The sequence below is a fragment of the Caretta caretta genome, chromosome 22, assembly GCF_965140235.1.
Source record: "Caretta caretta isolate rCarCar2 chromosome 22, rCarCar1.hap1, whole genome shotgun sequence".
NCBI classification, from domain to species: Eukaryota; Metazoa; Chordata; order Testudines; family Cheloniidae; genus Caretta; species Caretta caretta.
In genome coordinates, this window is record NC_134227.1 from 14,718,741 (window position 1) to 14,733,203 (window position 14,463).

Sequence of the window (14,463 nt, forward strand, 5' to 3'; positions counted from 1 at the left end):
CTTGTTCCATGAGGCCCTCTTGTACCATATGCATAACTACCAAGTCTTATTTATTTGAGCTTCGTTTTTGGTATCTCATGCTAGCAAGGAAGGATTTTGCAATGAACTTCAATGGAACATTTAAAATCTCCCTCTCTTAAATTGTCACTGCTCTCACTTATCCTTTTTTCAACTGTTTGTGCTATAAATTAACGTGAAACTGAGTAACTCCACTCTCTAGTCAAGCTGGGAAAGTCTTGAACAACTTCCTGACATCCAACACCTTTTCCTGCAGAGACTCCTGCTGGGAGTGCCTTTTGATCCAGTGCCCCAGTACTATTCCTAGGATCAACTTCCGCTGCCAGACACTAGGACTACAGTAGCTACAAACTCTCTCTGCAGCCAGTGTGCCTACATTATTCTGGACAGCGTTTTTGCTGGGAGAGGGTGAGGCTGGTGTGTAGCAGTGAGATCTCCCATCCAGGCATCCAGCACCCCTACACCAGTGCCTCCAGTGATTCCTGCTGAGATTAGAGTGGCTGCCCACAGCCCAGATCTTGGAAACCTATTCCTGAAACTGAAGATTTATGACCTTTTTTCAAAAATAAAAAATCTGTCACATCCTCAGCCCTGCCTGTAAGGAAGGCAAATGGAGTCTGGCTTGGCTGTGAAATGTGTCTGACTTCTGCAGTGCAGGACTGGAGCCTTCTCCTGCCCCCCACCCCCACCCCCACCCCCACCCCCACCCCCAGGTGTCTTCAGATCTCTTCCAGGTAAGGTATAGTACGATAAAGCTGCCTGGCTGGGAGCCAGCATAATACCTTGGCAACCCACACAGGCAGGTGCCTGCTAGTAGATTCCAGCCACCTGGACCGGGCCCCTTTAATTGATAGAAGCAGTATTTGTTCAGCTGTCGCCTCAGGAAGAGGCTTTTGAGCCCTGCAGGTTCCTAAGCACAAACAAATGTTTACAGGGCACTTCTGCATGGCGTATCTACAGGTGGCGTCATCAGTGAGAGAAATAGGGCACGCTGGCACCTGGCAGCCAGGACAGACGTGCTCAGTTTGGCTTTTACAAGGTGGTTGCCTGGTCGGATGTGCAGGAATTTCAGGGTCCTTCCCCTGAGGATTGTTTTTCAGGTACCTACCCCTCTTAGATGTTGTTTCCCTCACTCCTTCTGTGCCTCGGTTCTGACTTTTCTTGGCCTGCACAGGCAAACTGGAACATGGTGTCTGGTTACCGTTGCAGCTCTGTCTTGGGAGAACATAGCCACTTACCAGCACCCCTGGAGGAGCTTTTAGCAAAGGACAGGGCAGGAGGAGTCTAGGGAACACAACTTGGTTAAGAGCAATCACCTAACTCAGAGCATTCGCAGCGGGCCAGGCTCAGGGATTGCTTTCCTGTGTCAGTATAAGATAGTGGGAAAGTTGTCACTGGTCTTTTGCTTTTTTTTTAGATTACTGGTAGAAATGTTTATAACGGTGCTTCATGGAGGTAAGTGACTTGCCAGCCTTGCATTTCTGTTGCCCCCTACATGTCCATAAGGAACTTAGTCACTCAGAACAAAAGAGGCAATAAAGCTAGCATTCCTGTCCCCACTGGGTATCCTGTTTTTGGCAGGAAAAAAAAACAAAATATTGCATAGAAAATGATTTTCTTTTTCAAAATTTCCTACAAAAAATACTTGGCATTTTTTGTCCAGCTCTAATGTTAGGAGAAGGTAAGTGAAAAGTTTCCAGGGTGAAATTTTCAAAAATATTTAAGTGACTTGGGAGCCTAAATTGCATTTTCAAAAATGATTTAGGCCCAGATTTTTCAAAGGTATTTAGGCATTACTAGGCTCAGCATTGCAATCCTTAACTGATTCAGGCACATAAATCTCATTTTCAAAAAGGTTTTATGCCATTAAGAGCCAAAATCCCCTTGACAGTTGATGAGATTTAGGATCCTAAGTGTTTAATTACATTTTAAATTACATTTAGACTCCTTAATCAGTAAGGCATTGCAAAGCTGAGTTCAGCAGTGCCTAAATACCTTTAAAAATCTGGCCCTAAGGGCCTGAAGGAGCCTAAGGCTTGGTCCTAAAATGTAGGTCACCCTAGCACTGTGTGCTAGGTGGACCTACATTTTATTCACACCCCATGCTCTGCTGTTAGGTCGATTTAACCCCCACTGTAGATGCAGCTAGGTCAACACAAGAATTCTTCTGTCAACCTAGCTATCGCCTCTTGATGGGGTGGATTTACTACGGCAATGGAAAAAACTCGCCGCCCCCCCCCCTTCTGTTGCTGTAACAAGGGTCTACACTACAAGAGTTACAGCAACGCAGCTGAAGCTGTGCTGCTGTAGTGCGGACATATCCTTAGCCTCACCAAGAGTCAGAGGGACTTAGGCCCAATCTAAATACCTTTGAGGTTCTGGGCCTCAGTCCCCTAAGCACCTAAATCACTTTGAAAATAGAGCTTAGGCTCTTAAATTACGTAGGCATGTTTGAAGATTTATCCCAGACCTCAGTCTTCCAGCAACTGGAGATGGAGGTAAGCTGCAAACACTGGAGCCACAACCAGTTCCAAACTTCTGTCAGTGCTGGGTGTTGGGACCCTGGATTTCACGATCACAATAAACTCAAACGAGGGCGTGCATTAATGGTCTGCTGCCTGGTGCATCCCTGGGGTGTGCCCTGCAAAGCAAAAGGAAGAGGAGTGTGTGCCTTTGCAGTCTGAGAAGAGTTCTGATACCCTGCTAGCCACACACCCTCCCTTGGCTCATGGCCTTTGGAGTACGGCTTTGGAGTGGGCTTTTATGCAACGTATCTTTTCATTTTCCATAGTAGCTCCTAGAAAACGGTAAAAGCAAATAAAAAGAAACAGAAAAATACCATTTCCATGCTATTTTGAATGTATTTGTTGTTTGCAATTGTTTTCTAGCTCTTTTGTCTATGCTGATTCCTGCTGGGAGCTATGTTGAGACTGGAATAGCTGTGATCTCCTAACAGCCACCACTCAACCATATCCCACAGTGATTCCTGCTTAGAAAAGCAAGGGAGGAGGAGCTGTGAGTTCTTCTTCGAGTGCTTGCTCATGTCCATTCCATATTAGGTGTGTGTGTTAGACACATGCACCGGTGCCGGAAGTTTTTCCCTTAGCAGTATCCATAGGGGACCGGCTCGGGCACCCTCTGGAGTGGCGCCCGCATGGCATGGTATAAGAGGGGGCCACCCGCTCCCCCCACCCTCAGTTCCTTCTTGCTGCCAGTGACGGTGCTGGAACTGCTGCTGCTTCAGCTAGCTTTCGCTTAGTTCAATGTATCTCTCGGATGTTTCTTTGTAAACTAGTTGTGTATAGTTTAGTATTTACCCTTAGTGTTAGTTCTAGTTAGTTGGTCCCAGACAGGACACAGCCTAGGGACAGGGTATGCCCTGGTCCCCAGGCTTTAAAGTATGCAATCGTTGTAAGCGGCCCGTGCCCATCAGTGACCCGCACATTAGCTGTTTAAGGTGTCTAGGAGAAGGACACATAAGCGACAAGTGTCACATCTGTAAGTCTTTCAAACCCAGAATGAAAAAGGAGAGAGGCATCCATCTCAGGGCACTCCTGATGGAGCCGGCATTGACCCCAGCACCGGAGCAGAGGTCCGACCTGGCCCCGAGCAGCACAGCATCGGTACAGACCGCCCCGCTGGTGCCGTCTACAAGCCAACACTGATTCCCCTCCCTGGCTCTGGCCCCGGCCAAGAAGTCCAAGAGGTCTGTGACAGGAAGAGCTCCCACATCCCGTAAGGGAAAGGAGAGGGCCAGAGGAGAGCCAAGACCCGTGCTGGGCGGCTCAACACCTCCGTCAGGGAGTCAGGCCCCAGCTCACATCAAGCGGTCGAGCCCCTCCTGTACTATGCCTGCCATACTGGACAATGAAGACCGCCTCCCTCAACTTGAAGTCCCGTTGATGCCCAAGGCCCTGCAGGCAGCTCAGGAGATCCTGACGCTACCGGTGCTGCCCACACTGGCTCGGCGGTACCCAAACCCAGGGGTAAACCTGCGTTGGGGCCATTCCGAGTGTCCCTACTTCAGCAGCACTGCTCCCCGTCGCAGGAGACATCTCACTAGCACTCGCCCACACGGCACCATCATGCCTCAGACTTTGGGAGGCACGCTCAGAGAAGCCCTCGTCGGTCTCCTGACCCTGGGCACCAACAGCGGGATTCGAGGCGCGGCTCGCCGGTAACCTGCAGAGGCTCGCGTCCCCGGCATGAGCATCGAGACCGACCCATTGTGTCTTCAACATCTCTGTGCCGGTCCTGCAACCGATCAGCAGAACGGGGTCACCAGTCACCCACCCACCGGCACCCATCGCCAAGACGCAAATCCTCTCGATTGGGGAGATTCTACCGACGACCAGCCCGCTCTGACTCCTGGTCCTGCTCTAGATCCTGGAACAGGTCAAGCAGCATAAGGCATAGATCGCCAGTCTACTGATGCAGATATGCCAAATGCCAAAGATCACCAGGGTCCTGCGGGAGGAACTTGTCCCGATCTGATAGGTCAGCATTGAGGCACAGTGGCCTACGGATACTGCTAAGGGAAAAACTGCCGACACCGGTGCATGTGGCAAGCACACATCCCTAATATGGAATGGACATGAGCAATACATCTCGAAGAACACCGGTTACGGAAAAGGTAACTGTCTTTTCCCCCCTCATCCAGAATTCAACCGTCCCCTAAAGTGACTCCTGTTTGGTGAGGCTGAGCCAGAATAGCTTAGGGAGAAAGCTTTTGGTTTTGTGCAGAGCTCCCAGCCAGGCTGACAAGAGGTAGGGAAAGGGAGACAGTTGTACTGAGGCCCCAAGCTCAATATCTGTAACTGGGGTGAAATGGGGGCAAAATGGTAGGGGTGGGGCCTCAGTGAACATCATGTTCCAGAGCCCCATATTTTTCTCAATGGGCCTGCTCCCAGTGGCCAAAACTAGTCAAAGTTTTGCCTCATGAATTATGTCTCTCAACAGAAAATGAAAAGACCCTTTTTAACATTCACTGCAAAGTCCAGCTTCTCCTGGAGAGCATCAAACACTGCTGTGGCTGTGAGAATGAAGGTATGGTGGGTTACTGTGCCTTTCCAGGGGCACCATCTTGTTACAGCTGTGCTTCACCATGCAGTTTGACACTAGACCAGGTTTCTGCTGACTTTCACTTTCAGGATGGGGGCGTCGTCAAGCCTTATAGGGTTGAAGTCTGAAAGAATGTTCACGCTAACTCCCTGCAGATTGTAACTATGAAGTCCCATGTGGCTCTACTGATAATCCAGTTCAGATCAGGCCACAGAGGCCAACCTCTGGTGCTCTTGCATATAATCCCATGTATAGTTGCATACAAAGGCTCCAAGCTACCAAGGTCTCAGTGTGACATAACAGGAAGCCAATGTCTCTAAGGAGGCCCCATGAGCTTGTTAAATCCCATGAAATAAGCTAATAAGATGTATATTTTAGTCACCTGTTATGGATTCTAGCTGATCCTGTGCAGATTTCATGCTCAGAACAAGAAACATTTTCATTTTAGAGATGGGCTTGAATCATACTCCTCCTGCTCCCAGACTTCATTTGCTCGCTGGCTTTCAGCCCTTCTCTGTGCCATGCATTGCAGGTGAAATTGAGCTGGCAGACGTGAGTGGCCAGGCGAAGAATTTGCTTCAGAACCAACATTGCTATGCCTCAGAGCTTCTGAGCGAGAGAGAGATCTGTGTACTCCTCAGTGTCACACGTAGGTACAGCATTGTCAGTCCCGCGAGAAGAAAATGCCTCTGCATTTTGGCCACTAACGTTTTGATGAATATGGGGGGGTTTATAAAGGAGCCCAGCACTTGGAGGGCATGGTGACAGCTATCCCTAGCATTCCAGATGGAAGTGGTGAGATCTCCTACATCCTCTGATACTTTGCCACTCAAGATGTGGTACAGGGCATGGTGACCATTCTCTTTTGGGATAGGCACCATCACACCTCTAGCCTACCACAAGGGTCCTGGAGTTGCAGACCACTTCCCAGACTTATTCACAGGTGCCATCTATGCTTCGAGCATGTTCATGAGTGTTTCCCAGCATTGTGAGAGAGGTTTCCATTTAAGAGCAAAGTGACTTCTCTTGATCAGTCCCTTCTGTAACCTCTTCCAGAAAAAAAACAAGAGACTTTACAGTTTCAGGTTATATGGCAACTTTCATCTGCAGATCTTACAGCCCTTTGCAAAGCAGGTATTATCAGATGGGGAAACAGAGGCAAGGAGATGTTATAGATGAAATGTTCAATAAGGATTAATTTGGGGGTTTCCCAACCCAAGCCATAGATTTCTTAATAGGCAGCAGGTTTAAAACAAACAAAAGGAAGTATTTCTTCACACAATGCACAGTCAACCTGTGGAACTCCTTGCCGGAGGATGTTGTGAAGGCCAAGACTACAACAGGGTTCAAAACAGAACTAGATAAGTTCATGGAGAATAGGGCCATCCATGGCTATTAGCCAGGATGGGCAGGGATGGTGTCCCTAGCCTCTGTTTGCCAGACTCTGGGAATGGGTGTCAAGGGATGGGTCACTTGATGATTACCTGTTCTGTTCATTCCCTCTGGGGCACCTGGTATTGGCCACTGTTGGAAGACAGGATACTGGGCTAGATGGACCGTTGTCCTGACCCCGTATGGCCGTTCTTACGGTTTTATGTTCTCAGAAATGCTGAGCACCTACAACTGCAGTCAAAGTCAATGGGAGCTGCAGGTGCTCATCACTTTCTGAATATCAAGTCCAGTGTGTCTAAAGTTGGGCACCCCCAATCAGAGGCCACTTCTGAAAAATTTGGCCTGAATGACTAGGCCAAAGCTATAGAGTGAGTCACTGTCAGATTAAGATTTCCTGGTGCCTCGTCCCAATTCTGGCCACTAGACAGTGCATCCTCAGGATAAATGTTTCTCTCTTTATGAAATTCCTTTGTCCCTTGCAGGTGGTGAAGGTTCTTCAGAGGTAGTATTTACACCACTGCTGAAAGATGAAGGAGTTATTAACCCTAAATTCCTTGGTAAGTAGTGCTACTGAGTTAGATGGTCTGATGAGACTGATACACAAAGCTTGTTAGGACGTTGGGTTTATTTCCAAGATAAAAGAAGATACCATCTCAGCAGTATTCCTCAGGAAGGGATCAAAGCCCAAGCCAAGAGAGAAAGATTTAAATTTGCAGTCAGAAATATTTCTGTGCAGTTTCTTGGAGCCAAATTGGCATTGTCAGAGGGCAGCAGGCCTACCTTACAGGGGATGAGACAGCTCAGATTCACCTGGGAGTAGTTAATTCACTGAGTAACTGGGAGGTAGTCAATTAGGCAGGGAAGCACCTGGGCATGATACAAGGTTAAGGATCTCAATTAGAGAGGGAACTTCTGAGCAGAAAGGCTGCTGTTGCTGAGGGGTTGCAGAGAGGAACTCCTTCCAACAGACTGGTGAGAAATTGCTAGACAAAACCAACACTCCAAAGATGGAGAAACAGGTTAGGAGGCTGGGGAAGAAAGACTAGAGAGGGAGGAAATAGCTAGAGGACAACAAGGGATGGAGAAGGACTCGTTCTAGCCCTTTCAAACAAGGGCCCTGAGCTGGAACCCAGGGAGTGGGTGGGCCTGGGTTCCCATACCTACCTCAGCCAGGGAGTTTTAGAGAAGAGGCTCCTAAACCCTGGAGACCTAGGGCAGATTTGCCCCTGCTAGAGCCATGCTCAGTTGCAAGGGGGTGCTTAGGAAGCAATGGTGCCCTTTCTACAGGCATTTATATCCAAAGTGTCTCTGAATTTCCTTCCATTTGGGGTGGTGTATTGGAGTCCTAGACAGGAGCAGACTTGTCTCCTACTTGATTAATGAAAGTTTGCGTGCTGCAGACAACACATTCCGCTCCTGGGAAAGAGTGTGCTCCTTTGTTTCAATTTACAGTTAAACTAGCCCAGCATTTCCTGGGAGTGATACGTGTTTTGGCTAACACATTGCAAACCATAGGGAGGGTTGCAAAGAGCAGGAAGAACTTGTTTGAAGACCAGCCTTGCTGATTGCCCGTATGGCTTTGCAGTGGCCAAAACCAGTTACCTAGTAGTGCTGTGGCCCTGTGGAGCTCTTGACACAATGGCTGGATCAGATCGAGACAGGTAGCCAACATAATAGTCCATCAGAATGTCAATCAGTGTCTGAGATGATTTATTGATTCTGCATATACTCACCTTCAGAGCCTGAGTAGTTGATTACATTTTGTAATTATATGGAATACTTTATCTGAAGATCTCTAGGCACTTGGCAAATGTTAAGTAATTGAGCCACAACTCTCCTCCCAGTACTTCTGATCAGTATTTTTGTTGTAATTTTACAGTAGTGAAATTGAAGCACAGAGCAGATGAATGACTTGCACAAAGTCACCCAGTGAGTCAGTGGCAGAGTTGGAAATAGAATCCAGGAGTTCTCATTGTACCGCCACCTTCTGTAATCACTCGACTACGCTCCCAGAGCTGGGAATAGAATCCAAGAGACCTGACTCCCAGTCTCTTGTGAGAATAACTATACTAGACTCCTCCTTAATCTATTATTATTATTATTATTATTATTTGGCCTTTTTATTTGTGCTTTACATTAATTGTAGAATTAGTGCTACGGTTGGTTTGGGTGAAATCAGATAGTGAGTGCCATGGAGGTACAAGTGTTGAAGTTTCTGACCTTACCAAATTAGAGTGCTTTTCTCCTCTCTCTGAAGCTAAACTTTGGAAATGGGAAGATTCCAAAGTCTCTTCTACCAGAGTGAAATCCAAAAAGGCTGGCAAAAAACCAACACGGCTCTTGGAGGTTCCGTCTCCAGAAGGTGAGTCTCTGAAACCTAATGAGGAGACCATAGGGTTTAATCCTGTTATGTTCCCTTTGGATTTCCAGCACCCACCCATGAGCATTGTGTGTTTCTGCTGCAGGTAAACGGAGTCCATCGCCTCAGGGCCACAGGACTAAAACTATGGTTTCCTCTCCGAAACAATCCAGGAGACCCTGATAGTGGCAAATCCCAAGGGATGGTTGGTGCTGAGCTGTTGGAGGACCTCTCCTTTCCGGCTGCTATTTGAAAATGTTGTTTCATGTTTGCTGGCTTGTTCCTTGGTGAAGCTCCTGTTGGATGGGTTGGGTCCAGGAGTCTGGAACACTAGGAACGTTACATGCATGTATTTCCTTTCATTCTGAATGATCCCAAATTTGCTGTGGAAAAACACTTCCATTCTCTGCTGGCCAATTTGAAAGGAAGTGAGATAACTGCTTCTTTCAGGATGGCTCACAGAAAAATGCAAAGTTGCATCTCAAGAGGGAGTACCATGAACTACTGATCTAAGCATGGGCATAGAAGGGGAGACCTCCCGAGCTGTAATCCCTTTATTGAGCCCCACTACACTGGACCACTGATTTATTGTTATTTCAGCAGCAAAGGTGCATGACAGACCCATTTAAAATCACAGCTCCATACCCCAAGGAATGTACAGTCCAGCTAAAACTCTTTTTAGCTGGTGACTAATCTCACTGAACTAGTACTTCAGTGGGATTACTCACATGCTTGGATTTAGGCACATGCTTAAGGACCTTGCTGAACAGAGGTTGTAATCATCACTTTCTGTGAAACATACTATAGTGCTAGAGTGGAAATTGGCTGACCTTCCTTTTTGTAAGGCCTGGGTCATGTATCTTTTGTCCTTGGCTCTTCCTGTGGATGATTCAGATGGAACAGCTCAGAACATTAGCCTCGCCTGGTGGCTTTCTTTGCACTGCTACAAAAGTGAAAACTATAGGAGGATTATAGCTAGCTGATCAAGTGAGTTTATGCAGGCAAAATATTCACTGAAGCCTGAGTAAGGACCACAGGTTCAGGCTCTATAAGATTACTAGATTATTGGATGTAAACTACAATATACAACCTGCACTGATGTCATGGTTAATGTGTAACCTGCTTTATGGGTACCAGTTGGAGGTTCTTTTGCTGCTTGGCTATTTTCTCTGTGATTCAGAATTTTACTTTGCTCCTTCTGATTCATGTAACCTTTGCTTTATGTTATGTACTTCATCCCTTGGTGTGTCAGTGAACCATTAGGACTGTTTGTGTTGAATAGCTTTTATACATGGTTTCCCTTACAGAGAGAGGAAACATTAAAATAGTCAGTTTCTTTGGAGTTACTCTGCATTTATACCAGATTTCAGAGTAGCAGCCGTATTAGTCTGTATTCTCAAAAAGAAAAGGAGTACTTGTGGCACCTTAGAGACTAAGCAATTTATTATCTGGCCCATGACCCTCAGACTTGTGAATGTCACTCCATGGTAGAGCCTGCAGCCCAACAGGACCCAGCCATGAGTGTCGTGTTTAGGGTGGGTCTGGTCAGAAAACTATGCAATTCTCTGACCTTGGGTCACGTCAGCTCTACTCCTCTTGCCCGTGAGGCTGGTGGCTGTGTCTGCATGCCCCATTCCTGCTGGATGCTGCCATTCTGCTGTAGAGTGAACGTGCTAAGGAGTTGCAGTTCCTCTCATCCCCCAGCACGGGAGCAGGACAGGCAGCCACCAGCTCATGTGTCTGTGGCCGCACCAACCCCTGGGCAGCAGTGGTGCTGACTCTGGTTCAGGGGAAAGGTCAGGGTTGGGTGGGAAAACTACTTAACTGGCTCGGATGGGTGTGGGCCCATTTCAGGTCTGGGTCAGGCTAACAACTTAAGCCCAAGCAGACCTCTACTCCGTGGTACCAGGATCAGATTCAGTTCTCATTTACACCGGTATTGAATCCAGAATGGGCCAGTCCAGATGGTCATAGTGGATTTCATTCTAGGATCTCAAATACATTGCTAAGGTGGCATATTATCCCCATTTTGCCGATGGAGAGACTTAGGTTGCACAGACAGGTGAAGTGACTTACCCAAGGTTTTGCAGCAGCTCGGTTACAGAATAGAGGTAGCCCTCCCACTTCTGCACTCTGATCACCAGACCATGTTGCCTCTCATGTTTAAGTACCTCTGCAAAAGAAAAATGTTCCTGGGTTTAGTGTGAGTGAGGCAAGATGGACTGAGACTGTTGTCAAGGTGAAACCATCGTAGCAAAGAGACAAGCCCCTAGTGATCTAAGGTATAACAATGGAGTCCCTGAAAGGCAGGTGCTGTCAGATGACAGTCATGCCTCAGGATGAGAGTCCAGGAATGTGGTCTCCCCTACAGGCAAGGTCTGCACAACACAGACATGATCTTCAGAGGAGTGGAACTTCCAAAGAACACAAGTGAAGTCAATGGAAGCGGTGGATGCTTAGCACCTCTGAAAATCAGGCCTTCTGTATTTAGTGTGACTTCAGCACCTAGACACCAGACTTCCAACAGAGTTCAGCATCCAATAGCTAAGAGGTACCTAAATCTACGGTAATGGCAGATACAGGAGGCTGAGTGCTTCTGGAAACACTTGCCACATATTTAGATCCTTAAATGGGGGCTGAGTAATCTTGAAAATGTCTGGAATGATACCGTTTGTACTGTGTGGAGGGGTGTTTTGTTGACCAATTTCTGTGTATATACTGAGGGTGAAATCCTGTCCCCACTGACTTCAATGAGGCCTAGATTTCACCACAAATGCTGTTAATCTATACAATGAGTTGGTGGGGGAGGTGGTTATGTTGTTGCATGTGCTTATTTTGTACCTCAGTGCAACTAGGGTTAGTTTGGATCGTTTGGCAAACAGTGACCAGTTTGCATGTGCACTGAGTAACTGTATGCACCTAATATATGTCCTGTCTGTTCCATCCTCACTCATGTAAATATAGATGCTAGTCCTATTAAGTATCTCAGTAGACTAGGCATTTCATAGCTAAAACATCATCATAAAACAATCAGGGTGAGGACCATACTTTTTATTAAGGAAATTAGGATGTCTGTAAGACAAATGACAGCATGTTAAAACAATTCTGGGGCCAGCTTCTCTCCCCACAGGTGGCTCAAGTTGGGCATCTAAAAGTAGTGAACATTTCTGACAATGTTGCCATTTGTGTCCTGGTGTCCCTCTCTGTAAAATAAGGATGATAGTTATTTGTGTCACAGAGGTTCAGAGAGGATGAATTAATTAACCATTCTAAAGCCCTTTGAAAATGAGAAGTGCTACAAAATGATAATTACAGGTTTCAGAGTAACAGCCGTGTTTGTCTGTATTCGCAAAAAGAGAAGGAGTACTTGTGGCACCTTAGAGACTAACCAATTTATTTGAGCATAAGCTTTCGTGAGCTACAGCTCACTTCATCGGTGCCACAAGTACTCCTTCTTTTTTTGAAAATGCTAATTGTTACCTGAAACTGCTGGCCTTATCTATGATATTTCCATTTCCCCCCACTCCTTTAAGTCTCTCCTTAAAATACCCTTCTTCCAGGTGGCCTAAAACCACTAGTCTCTCAGCTGTATGGAAACATGAACAAAAAGATGACATAATTAAAGAGATTTTAATAGGATAAACAAATAAGATGTGCTATACTTCACTGCTGGATATGCTTGTTTTTTTCTTGCATTCTATCCTTCATCTTTGGTCTGTCCATTGTCTATGTGGGGCAGGGACCTTTTCTCTTTATTATCTGTAAAGTTCCCCGTACTGTTTTGGCATTATATGTGTAAGAAGCAGAGATGAAATTCTGTCCCCCTTGAAAGCAATGGGAGTTTTTCCCATTGTCATCTTTGGGGCCAGGACTTCACTCCATGTTTCTAGGGAACTTAGATAGTCAAGTATAAGAGGGGTAGCATCTGAAGAAGTGGTGTTTTTTACCCACAAAAGCTTATGCCCAAATAAATCTGCCTTTAAGGTACCCCTGGACTCCTCGTTGTTTTTGATAGTCAACATTCTCATACTAATCAACCTGCAGGTGAATTTGGAAGTGGCCATTCAGCCACCCAAGAACACCTTGAAGAGAATATTTCTCCCATCCTTGATTGTCAAAGAAGCCTCTCCTGGACACATGTATCCATAGTCAGTGCCCAAGCATAGCCTTTAGCCTGTTTCACAAGACATAGTAGAGCAAGACATGGTTGAAAATTTTCAACCAAAATATTTTCCCCAAAGCGTAAATAAATGAAATGTTTTTTTCAACACACCAGAACTTTTCTCAACAATCGATTTCTGCTTTCGTAGAAGGCTTTTGAGTTTTCACTGAAACCTGAAAATATTGATTGAAAATTTAACAACAAAAAATATTTGGGTGGGGAGAAGAAAACTACTTTCCAACCACCTGTAATTTGATCTATGGGGTTAGGCAAACATATTTTAGTACAGGAGGAGGCCTGATGTAATAGTCACATTCAACCCTGATAGCACGTTAATGCATAAGCCCATCTGGATGAGTGCCCTTATGCTCTTCAGTGTGGGGATTAGCAGCCCTTGTTGATACATAGATTTTAAGGCCAGAAGGGACCATTATGGCCATCTAATCTGATCTCCTGTGTAAGGCAGGCCAAAGAACCTCACTCAATAATCTATCCCAGTTTCCATTCTAGGTCATGTAAATGCACATGCTAATCTTATTGATAAGCATCTCAACAGAGTCAACTCTCCCTATTTTTTAGATAGGTCTTCAAAAGAGCACAATGAAGCACTTAACAAGAACACATTCTCAGTAAAACATAAGGGAAGTCTCCACAGAATAAATGAGACAGCTAGAATAAGAAGTGCATTGACTTTGCTCGGCAGGGTCGTAGGCGGTGAGGATGCACAGAACTTTGGACCTTAGAACTAGAGCTGGTCCAAACATGGAATTTCCATTCTGTGGGAAATTCTGACATTTCAATAAAGGGTTTGGGCTGATTCAGAACAAAACATAGAAATTTCAAAATATCCCATGGAAAGGAAACTTGACAATTTCAGGGGGAAATTGAATACTTTGTTGCATTTTTTTTCTAGATGAAACAAAGCAGCCAGCTCCCCTGACTCCCAGGCACTGGTCCCAGGAAGCGGTGGGGGGGGGGGGGCAGCCTGGGGAGACCTCTGGAGCCAGGAGCAGCCCAGGGAGTCCCACACCACAAACCCAAGAGTTTAGAAGCCCTGAGAGCTCTGTGGGCTACCAGGCTCCTGTCATAGAGCAGGGACCCGTCTTTAGCCTGGCTTCCAGGGTGGTAGCTGCCTACAGGCATCAGCTTGCGTGATCAGCCCCACCGTTAGTTCATTTTAAACTCAGTACTTGCATTACTAATACTGCTAAAGTGTTTTGTTTAATGAATTTCTATAGCATTTTTACCTTTGCCTTGCACCACATTAACTCCTGTAACCATCTGTGTGGCCACAACCCTTTGCGTGGTGTTAAGTCTTCCAGTTAGTGAAGCCAGGGTGGGAATAGTATAAACCTATTAAGACAGTTTATCAGTGTTTGGAGATAAGGTTCAAATAATCATGTCAACTGCCAGATCAAACTCGCTGCTTCAAGGTGGTTTTCTGTATCGAAACAACCTTTCATAAACTATA

General features: G+C 46.1%; 1 long non-coding RNA gene across 1 annotated transcript; it reads left to right on the forward strand.

The window, feature by feature from the left end:
- Window positions 1-4,979: 4,979 nt before the first annotated feature.
- Window positions 4,980-12,852, forward strand: LOC125625392 (uncharacterized). The gene is made up of 5 exons (XR_007353540.2): window positions 4,980-5,064; window positions 5,612-5,728; window positions 6,954-7,028; window positions 8,729-8,833; window positions 8,937-12,852. It is a non-coding gene; the product is annotated as an uncharacterized LOC125625392 (long non-coding RNA).
- The last annotated feature ends 1,611 nt before the right edge of the window (window positions 12,853-14,463 follow it).